Source organism: Ochlerotatus camptorhynchus, unplaced genomic scaffold, assembly GCF_037179485.1.
Source record: "Ochlerotatus camptorhynchus isolate MF236.1 unplaced genomic scaffold, CSIRO-AGI_Acam_v1.1 ptg000274l, whole genome shotgun sequence".
Classification (NCBI taxonomy): Eukaryota; Metazoa; Arthropoda; class Insecta; order Diptera; family Culicidae; genus Ochlerotatus; species Ochlerotatus camptorhynchus.
Window position 1 is genome coordinate 3,226,879 of NW_027040763.1, and position 21,780 is coordinate 3,248,658.

General features: G+C 39.8%; 2 protein-coding genes and 1 non-coding gene across 3 annotated transcripts in view; 1 reads left to right on the forward strand and 2 right to left on the reverse strand.

Moving 5' to 3' along the window:
• Nox (NADPH oxidase) overlaps window positions 1–21,780 on the reverse strand; it is a 242,636-nt gene that overhangs the window by 146,344 nt on the left and 74,512 nt on the right. The window lies entirely within an intron of this gene.
• The window catches only part of LOC135705766 (ejaculatory bulb-specific protein 3-like), a 173,934-nt gene that overhangs the window by 36,248 nt on the left and 115,906 nt on the right, over window positions 1–21,780 (forward strand). The gene's annotated exons all lie outside the window — the stretch shown is intronic.
• On the reverse strand, window positions 822–893 carry TRNAT-CGU (transfer RNA threonine (anticodon CGU)). Its single transcript has one exon. It is a non-coding gene; the product is annotated as a tRNA-Thr (tRNA).

The window sequence follows — 21,780 nt, forward strand, 5'->3', positions numbered from 1 at the left end:
TTCTTTTCAGATACAACAATCAAATCAGTAATAACGTTTGATAAATTTGGTTCAGTTGCAAATTTGCAAGGATCATGGAGACGGATGGCAGTTTGTTTCCTACGAAAAAGAGGGGTAAAGTATCATGCGTCCCCATGTAGATTACAAAAATAGTTTCCATAATGTTGTCTAAGTTTCTCAAAATTATTTAAACCAATCGCAAAACATTCAGTGTCCACTGCAGAGAAAACCAATCCGCGAACAGGTACTGGCCTCAAGCCTTGTCCCGTCCGCTTAAAACCCATCGATCCTGATGGTTCATTCAAATGGCAGTGCTACTTTCTGCAACCGCGCACTAAAATGTGACAACGCATTGAACCCCCCGAGATAGAGAAGAATTGCAGCGATTCAAATAACAGCATTCATTGGACCATGTTAACAACTTCATTTAATTGCCTTCTTCTGCTGCTGTTCAGTTTTGCGTCGTCGTCGTTGTGGTCGTGGCGTGTCGTTGTTGCACGGTGTGCCTGGGGAATGCAACTACTATCCGCCTTTGGCAGCAGAGAGCTTCCTCCACGCTATCGAGTCGCACCAGCACCAGATGTTGATAGAAATGTTTGTTCGCTAGTGTTAATTATTTTTCGGTTTAATTACGACCATATTGAATTAGGTATTTGAACCAAGTTCGCACGTCGTTACTTGGCGTGGCAACCAACAGCAGAAGGCGACGGTTGCATGGCTATTAACGGGCGTGGATTGAGTTATTTTCTGTGTGATAAATTCTCTGGAGAGACATAAAAAATAAGCTTGCTCCTCTCTCCGCCGTAAATGAAATCAAGCTGTGCCTCCTGTGAGGATTGAACTCACGACCGCTGGTTTACGAGACCAGCGCTCTACCACTGAGCTAAAGAGGCTGATGAAATTTCCGCACCTCTACACACGGTTTGGTTGCGTTTCATCAAACACGGAAGCAAGCACGATGATAAGGGGCGATTGGTTACGTAACGCAATAACTTCATCACATTCACAGTAAACAAGCTGATAATTTTCAAGAGCACGTTCATTGTCTCGCTTTACCCCTTTTGGGTGTGGAAGAACAAGCGAACAAGCTCGAATCACACGCTCAGAATTCGTTCACGTCCAAATATAGCACATTTGTGCGACACTTCCAGCTATGGCAAATATTTGCTCGCTCAAATGGCGGTTGGTGCTAATCCAAAGCAAAATTTTCTCACGTTAAGTGAGAACACGAAAAATTGGCGTTAATCCGTATGGCGGACTAGTTGGGAATTTATTTCTGCCCCTTATTATCGCGCTACCCAGTACATAATTCAACACGCGGTGGCTGCAGCTCAGTTCTTTCTCTCTGGGGAGGACGTCGTCGTCGTTGGCTTTCTGCGCTGGTCTCTCTAAAAGGAACTTCGGGCTTGTTGTCCGAGTGTGTTTCTCAACCAAAGCAGATCGAAATTGGAGATAATTTACGCGTACTCTATGCTTCCACAACGTTCTTACAGGAGGCTAAAGAAGAGGCGGATGATGGTTGGTTGCCGTTGAGACCACTGCCAATATAACCGGGTGAAACTGTTTTATTTTTGAAACGTGATACATTTTTTCTTCCCCACACCGACTGTGACTGCTTTCTGCTCTCTGGCAGCTAATGAAAACAAACATTTCCCAGCTGCTTTACGACCTGCTGCTGGATGGAGGGAGCAAATGGTCAGTCACCAGGCAGGCAATAGGAGTCCGAAGCGTAATCTCTAACCTCTATCATCTTGTTCGAAAGGTATGTCGGATGTCGGCGGTGGTGCAATGTGACTAGGTATGGCAAGTGCACTCTGCTAAATTACAACAGGTTGACCGAGCTGTCCGGGGTGAGTCTATAAATTACCCATTGGATATGTGCGGTGAGTTTTAGCAGGAAGACAACAGCAGCAGCAGCAGCAGCAACAGCAACGGCGGACGGAAAGTGTATCTGCCAGAGTCTGCCAGAGGCAGAGTGTGGAAAAGTACAGATACTTTGGAATGAAGGCAGTAAATCTGCAATCTTTAGTAGTTTAGCCTCGTTGTTGCTGTTTTCAAATTAAGGAGAGATGCTGTTAGAGTGAACTTGCGCTGTTTGTAGAGAAGTTTATATCGGACGCTAGTTTACAAATTGGTTTAGAGTAATACATGTTAGATCTGGGTTTGTGAGATAAGTTCAAATTGTGCCTGTAAAATCATTAAATATGATTTTGTTGTTCAATGAGTGCGATATTTTAACAAATCAAGCTAAACATTGCATTAGGTCCTAAGTAACATTGATAGATTCTCTTTGTCGACTTTCTCTTTGCATCCTCACGGCCATGTAAAGACATTCCCTGGTATTTTCAGCACTCAGATTAAAAAAAGAAGCGTTTATCTAGCATCTTATAAGAAAAACACATCAAGAAACAGTTCTGTGCTCAAATTATTAATGAAAGAGAAAGTCGACGAAGATAATCGATCAATGTGTTTTATTGAACTAGTATGTTTATTTGGAAGGCTCAACCGTGTTAGCTTTACGGAGCCGATAGTTCATTATTCTTTGTTTGTAACAAAATTCACTTAATTCTATGTCTAGTAGGAGTTGGGCCGAATACTCGCGGCTTACTCGAGGTTAGAGAGGTACATTGTCGAAGGATAGGATCAGGGGAGGAGCTTGGGGGTAAGGTTTCGTTGTCTCGCCAGAGCGTTGTCGCCAGCATGAATGGTAGTGCGGTTCTAGTTTCGTCATGAGTTGCTTGTTTCATGGTCAGATCATATTCAATTGAGGAACTGCGATTGTTGAAGTGAGCACGGTCTGGACTGTAACAAGGAAGACACATATCTGACGACAAGTTGTCTAAGCGTGCATTGTTCTGCCAAACAGTTGTCGATATCTTTGACATAAAAGTTATAAAGAAGAGGGCTGAGACATGAGCCTTGGGGCAGGCCCATGGAGCTAATTCTGGAGGTTGTCAGTTGTCCAAGGGAAAAGTTCATTTGCTTTTCTGACAACAAATTGTACAAGAAATTATTTAAAATTCCCGAAAGTCCACATCTGTGCTGATTGTCTGACAGAATTTCAATGGAAACTGAATCAAAAGCCCCCTTAATGTCCAAGAATACTGAGCCAATTGCTCCTTGTGTGCAAAGGCCAGTTGAATATCTGTGGAAAGCAGCGCTAGACAATCATTTGTTCCTTTGCTCTTGCGGAACCCAAACTGTGTATTTGATAGCAAGTTATTTGCCTCGACCCACTGATCGAGTCTCCATTAATGTTATTTTCTAGTAAGGAATTGAACAAGTCTAGCAAGCGTCTTTTAGCGATGTCTGGGCGATTTTTCAAAAATTTGAATTTTTTCATATCGCTTCCCGGTGAACAGTTGTTCGATGAAAGAAGAGCCATAGAGAATTCCAGCATTGTGAATTGTCTATCCAGAGAGCTGCCGCTCGGAGACGCTTCTCGAAGAAAGTGTTGTGCTGGAACTGAGTCCGGACAGACCTTTTTAGCGAAATCGAATATCCATCGGTTAGAGTATTCTTCACTCTCATTAGAAGATGAGCGGTTACGCATGTGGCGAGCCACCCTCCACAAGGTGTCCCTCGACGAAATTGCGCCAATAACCGCGTTTTTTTGCTTTGATTAATTGTTTCAGCTTTGTCTCAAGCTTTGAATATTCCTCGAAATATGTGGAGGTTTTGTGCCTACGAAAAGCTTTGAAAGCATCAGTTTTTTCTACATACAATTTTGTGCATTCTTCGTCCCATCTAGGTGTGGCTGGCCTCCTTTTGAAGGGCGCACTTGGAACTTTTCTTTTTTGTGCTTCCAGCTCATTGTATATCAAATCAGCGAGGAATCGATATTCTTCCAATGGTGGAAGCGTATCTATTGATTCGGCACCGATTGTCACCGCCGTTGCATATTTCTGCCAATCTATGTTCCTTGTAAGATCAAATGGAACACGAGATGGTTCTGCAGAGTGAGGGGCACACTTAATTGAAATGACGATTGGCAAATGATCGCTACCATGGGGATCATTGATAACCTTCCACAGACAATAGCGATCTTGAACACAAGTCGGCTTTCTCGAGCCGGAGGTTTTGCTATACGTGTCGCTTCACCAGTATTCAAAATAGTCAAGTTGAAATCGTCGCATAAATCGTAAAAAATAGTCGCTCTATTGTCATCGTATAGATCGCCCCATCCAGTACCATGGGAGTTCATATCACCCAGAATTAATACTGGGGATGGAAGAATCGAAACTAGATTCCAGAGTTGACTACGACTAATAGAGGTTCTTGGTGGAACATAAACTGAAGCTATGCAAAGGTCTTTGTTCTTCACATTTATTTGGCAAGCGACGATTTCGACGCCTGATAGAGCAGGAAGGGAAATTTTGTAGAAAGGGTAGCACTTTTTGATCCCTAAAAGTACTCCACCATAAGAATCGTCTCTATCCAGGCGTATAATGATAAAATCGTGGAAGTTGAGTTCTTTATCGGAATAAAGCCATGTTTCACAGAGAGCAAATATATCACAATCAGAATTGTGAAGTAAAAATTTGAACGAGTCTAGCTTAGGCACTAGACTACGGCAGTTCCACTGTAGCACAGTGATCATATCTTCAACCTCGTTCGACGAATTATCCATCGAAAGATATGATTGATGCAAGGAGGGGCCATGAAACAGTCGACCAATGTAACTTAGGACCTAATGCAGTGTTCATCTTGAAATGTTTCTGAAGTTCGAAGAGATTTTTTTAAAAGTATAATAAGCTTATACTTAATTTTTTTAAATTCTACGATCATGAATCAAATGTGTGGTCTGCTCAAGATGTCAAAAGCAGCTAACGGAAATTGCGCCAGTTATAATTTTATAAGTTTACCTCTCCATGCTTTCCGTACACTCAGGTCTCGAGAGATTCGGTAACGACCTATAAAACTTGTCTTGATCATGGAGATTTTGAAATTTCTCACGGTGAGGTATATGGGAAAGAAGCATATTTTTCGAAATACATATTGTGTATTTTGTGCAGTCTTTGAAAAATATTCCAACTCCGACTTCGAGACGGTATATTTAAAAAAATGTAGTCCAAGAAAGTTGTGCTCTGGTGGCCATCTTCACTCAAGCAATACTAATTATTTTAATAATTGGCGTAAATCATTACTTTTCCTTCAATTTCAAAGGCAGTGTATGAAATGTTCGCGATATTTCACGAAGTTCTCCAAGGGAAAAGTTCGCGAGTCATAGTGATTTTTTGGGAACTTTTCCATCACTGTTCAAAGGAATGCATTTTATGCCCATTTTTACTAATCATAAAAAAATCATTTGTATTGATCAAATGGCTTCTTTTGACAGCAAAATGTTTCCGAATGTTAGGAAAACTCATGGAAATTTTAGGTCTCTATTATATTTCGTTGCAATGTTAAAGCTTTTTTAAAAGTGACACCCGGTTAAAAAATACCCTAATGCTCTAGGAAGGTTGAATATGCTTATTTTCTGAAGCTGTGGTCTATTTTTAATGAACAAAAAATATAAAAAGAAAAGTTTAAAATGCATGGCATGTTGAGATTATATAAGGAATTGTTTCCCTGATCATTACACAACTGGACAGATATGGGAGCCTATTTACTATACATTATGTGGGCATCCGATAAGTCACACATCTTCTGGATTAATAATGAGTTCTGTTTAGCCATTCTTCTGGAATTAATCTTCAGAATTTACTCACTTTAGCTGAAAATAACTTGTTTTTTTTTAATCGATTGCTTCTCAATGTTAAACTTTTTTTTACACTGTCATTTGATCAAGAAAATACAATTTTACCCTATGTATTAACCAAACGAGCGCTCAAATCTTATTTCAGCAGCTTCTCTACATTGTAATTATGATTGGCATTATTTTTGCTTAAAGTATTCAACGTCTGAATTCACAGCACTTAATTGTGTAAATTTATTATCTCGCTTCAGCGTAACGCGAGCCTCCTTCAGTTCCATCTTACCGTACCATTTGTTAACAATTTCGCCGCATACAAATGCCAGCTCACCTGAAACGAGAGGAGAATGGATTAATTAACAAGGGTTCGAACATAAATTACTGCATAATCGTTTAATTAATCCAGTCGGGGTCGTGCTGCAGTGGGCGAAATCCAAACCCCCGCAGGATAAGAATACCCCGATGAAGTTAATTACAAATTAATGACATATTTGGCCACCGTGGCGGCATTTCGCGTAATCCAACCTACTGTTGAAGATATTACATATGGTGACATTTTTTGGTCCACTGGCTCTCCTCCGTTGACTGACTGGTGGTAACGAGCGATGTACATGTGAAAATCTGTCATTTAATATTATTTTATGTTTTATGTGCGGGCACAAATGAAGAACCGCACGCATCATACAGCTACAGGACAATTGTGGTGTTTGCGGTAGCAGTCAGTGCTAAAGGTTACACACACCGCCGCATGCTGCGCTGCGGTAGTTGAATAACGGTGGTAATTGAGGTTAAGAGGCTGGTCATAAAATTAAATTGAAGATTTTTCTCAGTTTAAACGTGGGTCGTAAAGTCCGTTGGAATGATGATCATTGTTAAGGTGAATTTAATAAGCAACATTAATTAGTATCGTCGCGGCCGTGGTAGTTGTCGTGCGTGAGCATCGATTGTTATCTTTGTCAACCATCCCAATCGTCGTGGTGGGGTCAGGATTTAAGGGTTGAGATGGTCATGATAAGTGGACATGCAGATGTAGAGATGGGAGCGATATCAAAGGCGAATCCAACGAGTGGTAATCATCGTAAATCTTGTGCCGTGCGAAACGCTTATTAATCTAAATGTCACCAGCTACAGACGATAAGGCGATGCAAAGCGAGCGTGGTCAAGATGTGGGAATTTTGATAATGAGAGGTTTTATCAATTTATTTAATAGCCACTTACTCCGACTGTATACATGAGCGATTCTTTGGCTGGTAACAGTGAATTTAACATGTGAAGGTTTCAATTTTAGAGTTTAAGATGTTGTAGTACCAAAAATGATTAGGTATCAAGAATATGTAAGGTTTTATTCTATCTTACTGCTCCTCCGGATAAATGTTTTCTTTACTATCTATTCAGCCATTGCATAGCAAATTGATATAGTGGTTCTCAAAATTTCGTAAAAAAAAAAATAGATTTGTTCTTTATTGCAAAATATTAGACCCGTATTTTTTTTTTATTTTGTTATTAGGATGACCATTTCCATGTTAAGCTGGTTGAAAAAATAGATTTTTTTTTTTTCAAAGATGACATTTTTCATAAATTCATTACTTTTGAACGACTGAACCGATTTCAAAGATCAAAAAATCAGAAGAAAAATATAATCATAGTCGCATAGAAGTATTGAGTGAAACCCCAAAACTTGATAACTTGAAAAGAATATAACTGAAAAACGGGAAAAAATGCATCGCTGATTATTGGATATGCGTGTAGAAAAGCCTAAATTTTCATGGAAAAATATAAAAACATATTGCGCTCACAAACCATGAAAACCATAAAAAACAAATACAAACAATGTTTTTCAATTCAAAATCCCAATTTTTTAATATCATTATATTTTTGATTTATTATATGTGGCTTTCTCAGTCTAGGGTAATCCAAACAGTTAGTTTTGCATTTCCCGAAGTTTCGGCCATTTATTGTCGCCTATTTCAAGGGTTAAACAGTCTACCGTTTGTCGTTAAATGTTTTTAGTTGCCGCGATAAGCTTGGAGCCGCTTCAAGCCACCATCGTCTTCAAAATAACCGTTGTAAAGTGTAGTGTCGTAGTCCCATGTTAATTAAAATAAAACTCACTGAACCATACAGGAAGCTCCTCCAAGCTTATCGTGGCAACAAACAACATTTAACGACAAACGGTAGACTGTTTAATCCTTGAAAAAGGCCACAATAAACGGCCGAAACGTCGGGAAATGCAAAAATAACTGTTTGGATTACCCTAGACATCTAAAAGAAATCTCCATACGTACCAGTCAAAAAATATAATAAATTATATTTTTGTTGGAAAACCTTTATCCTTCGTCCGCAACGTACATTCGTTTCTCGATGTAAATACAGCCATTCCATAGCAAAACGAAATAGTGGTTTTCAGAATTTCTTGAAAATTTGAAGTTTTGCTCCTAATCGCAAAATATCAGAATTGTATTCTTTTATTTTGTCGATTTCAAAGATCAAAATATCAAATGAAAGGTAATTAAAAATAGCCATTATTATTAATTACCTTTCATTTGCTATTTTGATCTTTGAAATCGACAAAATAAAAGAATACGGTTCTGATATTTTTCGATTAGGAGCAAAACTTTAAATTTTCAAGAAGTTCTGAGAACCTCTATTTCATTTTGCTATGGAATGGCTGTATTTACATCGAGAAAGGAATGTACGTTGCGGACAAAGGATACTGAGCTACCAACGGTCAATTAAAAATCTTCCTCGACAGGTATTTTCCCACCATCCAGCTCTCACGGCACTTACGGGCGATGTCATCCACTTCAAACCGACTCGGTTTTGCACTTTTTAAGCCTCTAATTCCACCAGATCCATAAATCGACCAACAATCCGTCAGTCCAATCACGGCCGTGCGGACGAACCTTCCAACCTTCAGAGCCATTTGTTCTTTCTCCCGTTCCGATGATGATGTCGGCGGTGCGTTTGCCTTTAAACACCACCGCCACCTGATTCGTCAAGTGTATCAAGTGCTAATTTTCGCACCTTTTTTGGTACCGCCTGAAAAAGAATAATAAATTATCACCTGCCTGTGCCAGCAATCATGCGACCAACCAACCAACAGCAGCATTGCGTTTTTACTCGCTTTTTGTCTTTAATTTCCACGCGTTCCGCGTTTCACGCGATTCACACAACGGTGACGTCGACTACGGTGACGGCGGACGGTCACTGTTTATAGTAGTGTAACAGAGATATACCTACCTACCCACATCGCGATTATAATCGAAAGGATAACCAATCGTTTTCACGCGATTTTTAACTCCATGGTGATCAGCGATCAGGTCGGCATAAGGGATAAGGGATGAATAATGGATTACAAGTGGAGTAACGTGGGTTTCTTTTAAAGTAGCGCCCATCTCACGGAAAGCTTATGGTAAGTGCAATGTAACTAATTTCAGTTATAGCATAGTTCAGCGTTACCCAATCGTGACAAGTTGTCTATACAGAAAAATGATCTTAGTTTAAAGGTTTTAGTTTAAGGGATAAGGGTTGGGGTAATCACATTTGAGCTGAATAAGAACCTGGGGCATCAAAAAATGCTTGTTGCGAGTATATATCCATGAGCATCTCAGGATAGAATGAGCGCAGGTAGTAGGTAAGAATCAGCTCAGCAATGTAAAGGGGCATAGGATAGAACCCACGATGTTCTGCTTAGTAAGCAAACACGGTCGCCACTAGGCCACTGAACCCCGAACATCACAACAAACCACTGCAATTGACGGTCGTTTCGAGGGGGCATAAAGCTATTCAAATATCACCCGAGGATATCTCTTTTTCGTTCTATTAGAAGCAGTTTTCTACGATCTGGAGGTTGAATGGACAAATCGTCAAAAGGAAAAGGAAGAATAATGAACTTAAATTTTTCTGTATTTCTGGGAATTTGAAAATTTACATAGATCTCTTTCTTAGAAGGAACGTTGAATGCAATGTTTTAAACTTGGCAAGATTCTGGATCTCTGAAAAATAAATCAAAATTGCGCACTTAGAAAAATAATGAAAATTGTCCTTGTACTTTTATACTGTTATACCTTCAACAGACATTATTGTAGCACCGTTGTACTCCTTTAATCCAGTACCACAATCGACGTACATTAGTATTACGTGTGTGGCGGGGTTCCTGAGTACCCAGCTCCCATTTGAATAACACGGGGTAAAGAAATTATTAAATATCTTAAGCAAATATGAGCTACACAAATGTCAATGGATCCCTTCCTTATCCCAATTTAAGATTACTAACAAGGAAAACTATGCTAGATTCTGGAGCTTAGGTAAGTTTGAAGATCTTGGACTCAAGCAATGTTTTAAGAAGTAAAATTTGGAAAAACAATCGGGATCTCGATCTATTTTAGCTGAGGAATTCCGCGACTTGTCTGGGGCTGAGATTTGAATTCGTGAATTTTGACGTGAGAGATATCGATGACTATGCCGTCCCCATTTTTTTTCTTTAAGCATATGATTAACATTTCTCCTTCTATAAAAAATGAGCAGTTCATTCAAGCTTCAAAATATTTATCTGAAAACATTTCTTATTTAAGATAATTTCTTCAATGAAACATAGCAGTTCTTACGGGGCATATTGTAACCCATTTGACCCATTTCGGTGGTGGTGGACTCTCATCGGTCGTGTGCCACATCGGTGCAAACTTTTAGCGAATAGGACCTAACCTTACCAATCCGGCTAATTCCTTGATTTCATCTGCTGTCCGAAGAGGTTGTTTCTACTCTACTAGATCCATGGCCACTCTTCACTAGCTTTGTAGTCTGCAAAGGGTCCGCAGGTCACCTTGCCCGTTGCGCGCCTCTTCTTCTTGTTCCTCTTGTCCAGCCCATTGTAGTCGCCTATTTTTCAGAGATGGTTCTCCCAGCAGCCGGTGCAATTCGTGGTTCATTCGCCTCCTCCATGTTCCGTCTTCCATCTGCAATCCCCCGTAGATAGTATGCAACACCTTCCGTTCCATACGATTCCCAGCTATAATGTGTTTTTAAATTTCTCTACTGGTATTATTTTCGGCCACCTCGATTTCGACACCGTCAATCTGAACTCGGGGTGGGAGGCTAACATTGTCTTCCCTAGAACCTCTTCCTTTAATGTATTTTGCCTGCACAGTTCGAAAAGTTGTGTAAATTTCTGTTCAATATGATGCACATAAATGGAGCGTCACATATCATATAAGTTTACATTATATATCATGTAATTTTCTGACATATTTCATGCAATGTAGCAAATATTGTATACAAAAGCCCATCTTTGTAAACAACATTGTTTACAAGTTGCTTGGTTGCGTGAAATTAAATTTAAGTTTACGTGAATGAATGTTTACATCACATTTAAAATTCAAAATTTTTATCTGTGTGTGATGCGTTGATGGAAAGTTCAATACGCCTAGCTTCAGCCTTCAGTCCGATGTACGTTTCCGCCATTGTCTCATAGTTCCGTGCCATGATGTCGATGTCATCGGCGAAGCCAGGATGGATTTCCTGAAGATCGCCCAGCTCTTCTTATCACACATTCTAACGCGATGTCAAATAGCAAATACGAATGTCCATCACCTTGCCGTAACCCCCTTCGAGATTCATAGGAACTTGAGAGTGTCCCACATACTCGAACAATGCACATCACTCGTGCATAATCTGCCATAGTTGATAGCGATCGATTGTGTCATATGCGGATTTGAAATCGATGTACAAATGATGTGTGTGCACGTTGTATTCGTGGCATTTCTGCAGAACCTGCCGAGTCGCAAAAACTTGGTCCGTGGTAGTGCGGGCATCCATGAGTCCCGCCTGGTATTGCCCCACGTACTCTTTTGAAAATAGTGATAGGCGGCGGCATAGAATTAGGGAGAGTATCTTGTAGGCGGCGCTCAGCGGAGTGCTCGCACCGTGTGATCGGTAGTTGCAGCAATTGTTGCCTTTTTTTTGTAGATTGGGCATTTTAGATACGACATCTTTCATCCACTCCTCCGGTAATATCTCCTCCTGCCTAATTTTGGAAATTACTCAGTGCAACGCTCTAGCCAGTGGTGACCGAATGACCCATTCGACTTAGGGACCATTCGGCGGCCTAATGTCGTTCCGCTCAGTGGTATTCGGCCTAATGACCCATCTCCGATTTGCTTGCGACCTATCATGCTTTTGGTTTTGTGATCCACTAAAAGTGATTCGTCCTTTTGACGTTTTCGATCGTTTGCTTTCAACCTTTTAGTAATTCTAAATTGTACCCCTTTAAATTAAATTCGACCTTTTGTACATTCGAACTTTTGTACATTGAACCTTTTGTTACTTTTACATTTTGTCCATTCGACCTGTTGTCCACTCGACGTTTTGTCCGTTTCGACATTTCGTTCATTAGACCTTTTGTCCCTCTAACTTCATTTTGACCTTTTATCCCCTTTACTTTCATTTAACCTTTGGATCATTTGACATTTTGATCATTCAGCCTTTCGTTTTTTTTCATCCCTTTGCCCATTGTAGGAAAGGTCGATAAGTCAGAAGTTAGAATGTAAAATAGGTCGAATGTATAAAAGTTCGAAAGGATTTTAATGGGTCAAAAGGTCTAATGGTCAAAACGGTGAAATTTTCTAAAGGACGATTTAACTTAAGGTCAAAATAGACAAGGTTAATTGAAAAAGAGACTAATTATACATAAAGTCGAATGATTTTTAGCGAATCAAGTAGCATTAGCTTTTGAATAATCGAACTGAAAGTTATTTCTCACTCTTGATTCCTTCTTTTTAACATTAGCAATTCTGTCAGATAAGAGAAACCCAACTGAACATGCTCGAAAGTTGTAGGGTTAACTACCCCATTTCCGGCCTATTAAGCACAACCCGCACTTAGTCTTATTAATCTAGCGCAGCTTAGCACCAAACGGAATGTTATTATTACTGATGGCTTCCAAATTTATTTACCTTTCCGTACGTATCGTAAGATTTGATTAGGAGAAACCAATCGTTGAGATATTGTCAAAAGTCTAACACTGCTTCTTGACGCTAAACTCGGCCTAACGCATTGAAACGCCAATGAAACGAAAATGAATTCACTTCGGCCTATCGGATGAAGGTAAAAATTGATTCGGTCGGAGCACTTTATTTTGTTTTTGGGAATAATGGGTGCAAACCTTCATATCACGCGTTCTCATTGACTTCGTTCTGTAGCTTATTAACTAAAGTATCGTACCAAACGCATAATTGACTTGTTAACTCTGAAATCATGGATTTGTTTGATGTTTTCTGCTCGATAGACCCTCACTTTTGCAGTTGACTCCTTAATTACAACATGGCCAGTTTTCATTATAACTATTTGAATTTATAAATATAATTCAACCTGTCAACATTGTCCATTCGACCTTTGGTCATTTGCCATATATTCACACTTATAAGATCCGGATCGGACGCGTTGTCTTACTGTCAAATTTACATTTTATAAAACATTTCAAATAGATTTTCAAACCATTCATAATCTCAGGAACCTCTTGGAGCTTCAGAACCTTCGACGATCTGTAGAATTATTGTGAACATCAATACATTCTTATCCTTTCGATTTTTGGTCCTTTCGAACTTTGGTTTTTCTGGCTTTTGCCGTTTATTTTTATTCATGGATTCACGCTTAAAGCTACTGAAACATTCCATGAGGATTTTCAAAGCATACAAGATCTCACAAATCTGAACCAAAGTTTGTGGTGATTAACCTTTTCGCTGACAACTCAGTCAACATAATTGAAGAATAAGCTTAAATGTTCAAGCATTTCTTGACGATATTTTAAGCTCCGAAAGAGCCTTGATAGTAACATAAAACCAAGACATCTTCAAGGAGAAATTAAGTGACGCTGTTCCTAAGCTGTTGGAAACTGCTTAATTCCTCGGAAGCCCATCAAATTTCGAAACATTTTCGTACTCCACTAACCTTCTCCGGTAAGCTTCTTTCACTATCAATCACCATAATCGTCCAACAGCATTCCAGTTTCAGCCATCCCGAGATCAATCCCATCAGGTCATATGTTAATCAATCGGCTCAATCCCACGTCCGAGTCGAATTGTAATTCAAGCGTATCGGCCCTAATTTGACGTGCGCGATTTGTTTCGGCGTCTGATCCCCGACAACGACGACGTACTCGACGAACAAACACGACTTCGGCGGCGTGGTGGCTGAGGGTATAAAATCGATTCCGCCACGAGCTACCGGCTCCTCCGAATCTTGATTGGTCAAAGCTTTCGACAGTGCCAACGGGGGGTGGCAGCCGGCGGCGGCACGCTCTCGGGAAGCGGACCCTCAGATCTTGATCTAAATTTGCGACGGACGTACGATTGTTAGCGATTAGAGATGGCCTATTGTCACATTGGAATGACTCAATTGTTGCACAGTGTTTGGACGAAGCTGGTTGATTGCAGAGGATTGTGGAGATCCCGGAGCGCGAAGCGAATCCGGGCGCGGTTTGGTTTAGATGAGAATGATTTTGTTCGAATCAAATTGACCCGTCTCCTGTGGACTGCAATAAATTGTGCAAAAATATGACATTGGCACCGTGCTGTAAATCATCTGCGGTATCTGATTTAAGCTAACAGTTCAGATCAATAAATCACCAATTATATCTGCAATCGATGTCTATCAGAAACTCCACTCGAAAAAATAATAATACCACGAAGAATTCGACATGATGCCATTCACCGTGTGATTTACGGTTCCTTAGAAAAGAACAGTATCCAATATTTCAATGATGATAGATTGACCGAGTGTCGCGTAAGCTCTACCAATCCACAGACTCCACTCCCAAATACGACCCTGATCTTTCGACAGATCGGCTGAGATTAGATTTCCGTCTCCTGTCTGAGCCGGTTGACTGAAGGCTGGATTGGATATCACGCCACCTAGATCTCACCTTGCGCCTATGCCAACACAACGTTGTGAAGGTAGGTAGGTAGGTAGAAGCTCAGTGAGATTCACACCCGGACCTTGCCAAAGGCGCGAGCATAGTTTTTGTTCGTCTAGATTGTGATGGAAAATTGCCACTTTTTTCAAGAGTCATTACACGTCCTACTACTCATCGTCGAAGCCGTCAAAGCAGCAGCATCAGCGTGCGGTAGAGCTGCTAGAGGAGAGTGCAAAAATTTCACACGGTCGAATAAAATGACATCTAGACAGCTGAATCTACCAGCAAAAAGGGGATATAAAGGATAAATTAGAGGGGGCCAAATTCGATACTCATCGTAGAAAAGCGAAGGGGTTGTGCAGAGCGTGTGAACGCGTATCGAAAGGAAGCTATTTTATCGGACAACTAATTACAGGGCCAATGTATTTTCTAGTGGAAGTCGCCTGGAGCAGAAAGTGGGTTTTGTCAGGGATCGAGGTCAAATTTAAGGAACCAACCAATTGTAAGCAGTTTACTCGTACACCAGTATTCAGCATTGGCTGAAAATAACGAATGTATATGACAAAAGCGCGAAAGACGGCATCGGTGGTTGAATGGTACGCATAGCTGCTTTCCTATAACAGTGGGTCTGTATTCAGTCCCAGCTGACGTTTCTAGTGCTCTCAACGTTGAAGGAGATCTAAACGGTTTCTAAAGTTACAGAAGCTTCTGGAGATCTGGGAGTTCTTACATTTCTTAATGTTCCGGGACTTCTATAGCTCTTAGATTTGTGGATTTTTTTTAAGACATTCAGTTTTATTTTCAGGCGTTTTTTATCAATTTTGTCCCCACTCCTCCTCACACGGACATTTTAATACCAACATAATTTTCAATGATTTTTAAAAGTTCGATCTACAAAGAGTTGCTGGAAGTTTTGAAAGTTATGAAAGCCTCCCTTTTTTCCTCTGTTTGGGACCTAACACCACTGCGACCAGTTATTTGATCTATTGTAGTATATCCCGTGTCCTTAGTTTAGTGCATGTCGTATTACTCCATCACTATTGAGAAATGATGAAGTATTCGATTTGTTTTACAGTTGTCATTCTCGCATTTATCGCAAGGATCCGACTCTGATTGAAAGGCCCCGCTATTTATACCCTTCGGAGTGTTGAAATACCCTCCAAAGTCAGTCAAAATTGGATCCCTTAGCAACATAATTAAGGAATGACACCGATAATGACCATGCATCAGAACCCTAGTCTTAACCACTTCAAACTAGGGAACAACTAATAAAAGATTAGGAATCACACATATGAAGACTAACTAACTCATTTTTTCATTGTTTCAAGATCATCATCAGTGGACAAAGCCGAGTCTTGTCACTATCAACAAGGCATAAAAAGTAACAAGGACCTAAGATGTGTTCCTTGGATTAGTGAAAAATTCTGTTCCCCTAGTTTGAAGTAGGCAGGACTAGGAACCGGTGGCAGAACTTACATCCCGTAACGTACCACGAAAAGGTGATCTACCCACGTTACGGGGCCTCCTTAGCTCAGTCGGTAAAGGCGCAGCTACAAAGCAAGACCATGGAGATGGCTTGGTTCGATTCCCGGTCTGGTCTAGGAATTTTTCGGGTTGGAGTGTATAGAGAGTATGATTGTATTTGCCACACAATCATACTAACGCAAAAATTGTAAAGGTATCGAAAGTTCCCAACTAATAACTGTTGAAGTGCATCTAGTAGAACACAAAGTTGAGAGCACGTAATAAGCTAATATGCGATATGCAATAAGCTTGAAATGTGAAGAGGAAGAAGAAGAGAATACTAAAATTTCATGAAGTTTTCAGGAGTTTTAGCGGGTAATGAAATACCATTTGTTCCTGATGTTGTGATCATGCTTGTAGTTCTTAATGATTCAGGTGCTCTACGGTTCTTCTAGTCGTAGTGTACCAGAGTTAATTGATATTTTCAATAGTTCTATAGAACAATAAAGGTTCCCAAGCTACAAGAGGTTCATGAGATACTGGAGAATATCACCTTTTTTTAATATTGGGCATATACCTCACTCTTTTCTCTCATCCGGTTGCTATTCTGTTCAGCGTTGCCAGAGCATATCGGTATCAAAAGTTTAAAAAATAGGTATTTGCTATTTTAACTAATTCTATATTTTTTCCGTTTAATTTAAATTTTTGGACTACGTAAAATAAATATAGTTTAAGGAAAGACGATTTGATCGGAAATCTATTTCAAATCCTTATCAAGAGTAGCTTTATCGTTGTAACAGCAGTAACAGAAATAGGAACTTGGTCGTAATTGTTTCGTGAAATTAGGAGCTCGGTGGCCTTGTAGCGACTGATTTTACTTACTGAGCAGAAAATCTGGCTTCAATCCCAAGCTCCTTCACATTATAAAGCTATACTTTAAATCGGATTTCTTTCATAATATAATGTAAAGCGTAAAGAAATTCGGTTTGAGGGCCGGTACATAAAGGAGTAATATTTGAGTTTCATGAAAGACGTGTTGATCGGAAATCTATATCAAATCCTTCTCAAGAGCAGTTGTTGTCGTCGTCGGTGAGGTCACCGCCGGGATAACAACTAGTTGAACGGCAACTTGATCGTAAATGTTTTGTGATGTACGGAGCTCGGTGGCCTTGTGGCAACCGATTTATATATCGTTTACCAAAATTAATCCTGCTGCAATCTCAACCCTTTTATCCAACATCCCAGTGATTTCTCATGGAAGTGCAGAGGTGCTCTCTCTTTCCATTAAAGTGAGTATTACGTCAGCATATTCCTACCCATTCCTTTCTTGACCAGCATTCGGACGTGGCCGGCGCTGGTATTGCCTAGTTTTAGATCAACAGTATTTACACATCGAGGATGATTGCTAGTCCCAAGCAACGTCTATTGGTTCTCTGTGTAATTATAGCTAATCTGGCAATAACGAAGTTGCATCCGCGGGCGGTCGCTCATGCTCATGCTTTTATGAAGGAATAGCACAATCTTTTTCTTCTTCTACACGACCGATGAGAGCAACTCAGAATTGAATCGAATTCGACTCAAAATGGCAAAAAGTGGGCTTACTCAGTGGAGTGAAATATTCATCAATTTTCTTGAAATGCGAATCGATTTTTGAAGAAAATCGATGAAAATTTCACACAGTCACTGAGTAAACTGTCAATAATCCCATATCAGTCCTATTGAAAAAAGAAGGCATTGAGAAAATGGCAGTTGAAGTTAAGAAGTGCAATTTCCATGTTAATATTTAAAAAAAATCATAATACATTAATCGATAATTTTGTCAGGTTAAAATCAGTTCCAATGCAGCTTGCATGATAAGTTATATCAGCAAAAAAAAAATGGCGATACAAAAGGCAGAACTGAAACTTGACAACTGGACGATTGAATTTCAGGATTGGACAGATTGACTTGATGTTGTTTTCCCATTTTTTCCTGGTTGAAGTCCGTAATTTTATCACATAATATGAAAGTAAATGTTAATTGACAGTGGATAGCGTTATTATCTTAAAATTGGCGAAAATCCATATGGGACTGATATGCGATTAAAGCCAATTTTTGAAATTTTGATTCTGAGTTACTCTCATCGAAGGCTACATGCAGGCTTTTTACGTTACTCTTACGAGTGACTCTTCCTGGCACTCAACTTAGTGTTCTAGATAGTTTTTATTTGAGAGCTTTCTATGCCAACCAATGCATACATTGTTAGGCAAGCACAATTATACTCTATGTCCTGGGAAGTCAAAATTTACAGCCCAAAATGTTTCCTTTACCGGACCGGGAATCGAACCCATCAGCTTGGAAATACCGTGCCTTTACTGAATATCTGAGACCCCAACACACATCCCGAGCAGGAACGAATATCTCGATTCTTTATATTGGTATGGATTAGTCGGACATAAGTGGTAAAATACCAAAGAATAATACCAAAAAATATTAAGCAAATGCAATAATTAAACAATACCACACAGGTATTCTTTTGGTATCCAAATACCAATTTTTGGTATTTGCTATGTATATAACACACATTTTTTTGGTATTATCCTTTGGTATTTTACCTATTATGTCAGGCTGATCAACACCAAATCTTGGTATCTGGAACAGAATTAGGTATTCATGAGTTTTTTTTTGTTTAATAATTTATTTGATATGGCCCAACCGAATTAACTTTACAGAGCCGAGGATTCTTGGTCACTTTACAATACATCTTAAAACTATAGTCAAAAGGTACAACACAATAAACACTTTATCTTCCGCTATCCAAAAAGCCTCCTCCATCAGAACCGGAGATCTTCCAGTAGTTTCATTGTATGGCAAATTGTTGTACGCCAACGAGGGTCAGAGCGCGTCCATTGCAGCAATGGACGCAAAATGTGGTCAACACTCACACACTCATCACGAAACGGTTGCTTTCCAAAGTACGAATAGTCTCAAAGTCATAGCAGTCTCATGCGCAAGAGATTTGTAGCACTCTGTTTCTCTCTCTTCAGTTTTGTCGCATCTCACATTCTCATAATGTCAGTGTTTCTCACTGTTTTGTAAGCACAGCACATTTCCGGATCATGCGACGTCGCGTGAGCCGAAGCTCATGCGCTTTTCGCAATGAGACGTCGCTAAGCGACGTTTCAATGCGACATCGAAATAACAAACTCAACTGGAAGACCAACTCGTGTTCTTGATGTGGGAAAAGTGTTGTTTTGTTTTGAAAACTATGGAAAGCGACCTAGCTACTACACTCTTATCGAGCATGGAGGAGAGGTGTCGGATTGTTATGACCAACAAAGTTTTCCTAGCGGCAATTTTCGTTGATTAAAGGATTAACTTGAAAAATAGCCCATTTAAAACGAATGAAGGAAGAGATGTGGCTTTGGTAAGCGAAATGTACAATCAAGTTGTGATTTATTTCCTCGTTAATACATATGCTTTTTTTAATTTCACCGAGGGTCCACGGTACTAACACTAGGACTATTTAGAAATCTGTCGTCGCAAATTGATTGTTTCAATTCAGCATCATGGTGGCTGATATGAACTATCCTGTGAGCACTAACACATCTGAAGAATTCAGTTGCTGCCGTAGTAAGTTTGTTGATTGACAGGTATTCAATACAATTCTTGAAGCAAGAAGCTTAGCAACAATCCGTAATATAGATATGACACAACTTTTTCCTAAATTTATTACATTAACCTTAATCCAGCATTTCGTACCTACGTACACTGAGCTAAGTTGATCGGACAAAGGTCGTTTTCATACAAACTAGCCAAGTTTAACATGTTGTAAATGTGTTCTGTTATGATCAATTGAGCTGAAATTTTGACGCAAAACTACAAATATTTTGAGCTTCACGTGTAAGAAATACCAAATTTTTTGAAGCACCTTCTAACTTTTTTCATTCACAGAATTCCGTAAAATAGTTTTTGAAACTTTTGAAGATTTTGATATTAGCTACATCTTTTGCAAATGACTCAAATCGGTATCTCTTATGCATGATTAATCAGAGCGATAAGAACCCACCATTGTTTTTCAGTGAATGTAAATTGCATTCACTGAAAAACAATAACATGTTCTGCCAGCTCTAGTTCGTCATGCATAAGAGATTCAGATTTTAATTATTAACAAAAGTTGTAGTTGATATCAAAAGCTACAAAAGCTTCATACATAAATTTAAGGGTATTCTGCTGATGGAAAAAGTTACAGACAAATTAATGTAAATGAATGCACGAAATGAGTGTAAATGATTTTCCATCCCTGATCCCAACTACCGTAAGGTTGCCATCCACCGCTCACGTAGTCTTCCTTTACCTTCCTTTAGCATCCTTTCGACAAGCAATTGCGTCTTCCTAGGATCATGAGTGGTGAGTGGTGATTCCAGTATAACTCTGGAACCATGTGTTGAGCCTGCTTGAATCTATACTAGAAGATATTTCTGGAACCATTTAAAAACTTCACCCCATTTGAAAAGGGCACACAAGTCTTCTGTGAACAAACCCTTCCAGTCCCTTCTCTCGTCACCAGGGAATCAAGAAAATGCTATCTTCCGATGCTTACCGACGATAAAAATACTAGTTAACGGAATCATGATCAGTGTACAGTAAGATCATGGATTATCATTCCGAAAATTCACATATTATAGGGTATTTGATTAGCCTTGTCTTAAATGGGGAATTTTCAGTGACGACAGCTGATGGTGACGATCTGAGATTATCACTATTTCATATGATCATGATCTGTTACGCAAATGATAATCGCATTATCGTTTCCAGAACTGTCCATTGTGATTTATGGATTTGTACTAATCATGAGTGTAACCAAAATGAGAATGCCATTATCTTTATCTGAATCGTTCATTTTGATTCCCTGCTCGTCACCCGACAACATCACATATGATGGGACCGCGAGAGTCAAGGCATGCGAAACAGCGCACGGCGATGGCGCCCTGAGAGAGCGCATTGAGATGTTGCAATGAAACAGTCGCATGTGATTGAATACATGCGTCGCATTGAGAGAGCAATGCGATGAGACAAAAAAAAATTGAAACGCTTGAATTTGTTGAGAGCGTGTAGCTTGTCGCGCGCATCGTTCTGGTCTCTCTTTTGTACAATTAATGTAGCACACCATGGATTTGAGAGTCATGCGACGCTCTGTCTCACAGCTCGCTGTCGCATTTGTGTACGCGTGAGATTTCCGGAAGCCTGCCAACGGCTTTACTTCCCATCCGAAGGAAGGCGTGATCAGAAATGTTATGCCTCAGAACATCCCGGCGTGCGCCGACTGGGATTGAACCCAGGCCTGCTGGGGTGAGAGGTAACCACGCTTACCACTACAGCACCGGCGCCGTTAAATGAATGTAAATGAACGCACGAAATGAATGCAAATGATTTTCCATGCCTGATCACAAGTGTTAATAAGTAGGAACGAACTCACCAAATGAATCCATGAGCAATGTCAACAGAATGATATTGCATGGCACTACTGGTACTTTCATGGTCCAACTTTCTTACTTGAATCGCTCTGGCCTTTTCAAGTTTTTTTTTATGAGAATTACTATGACAAATATAATGAACTCATCCAAGGCTTTCGTCGTATTGCTTTATGGGCTTTCGCTCGCTGCATATTGTTTGCTTTAACGGCTTTTTCAGCCGTAAATTCACTCAAACGCTTTCAATTTAATCAACTCGA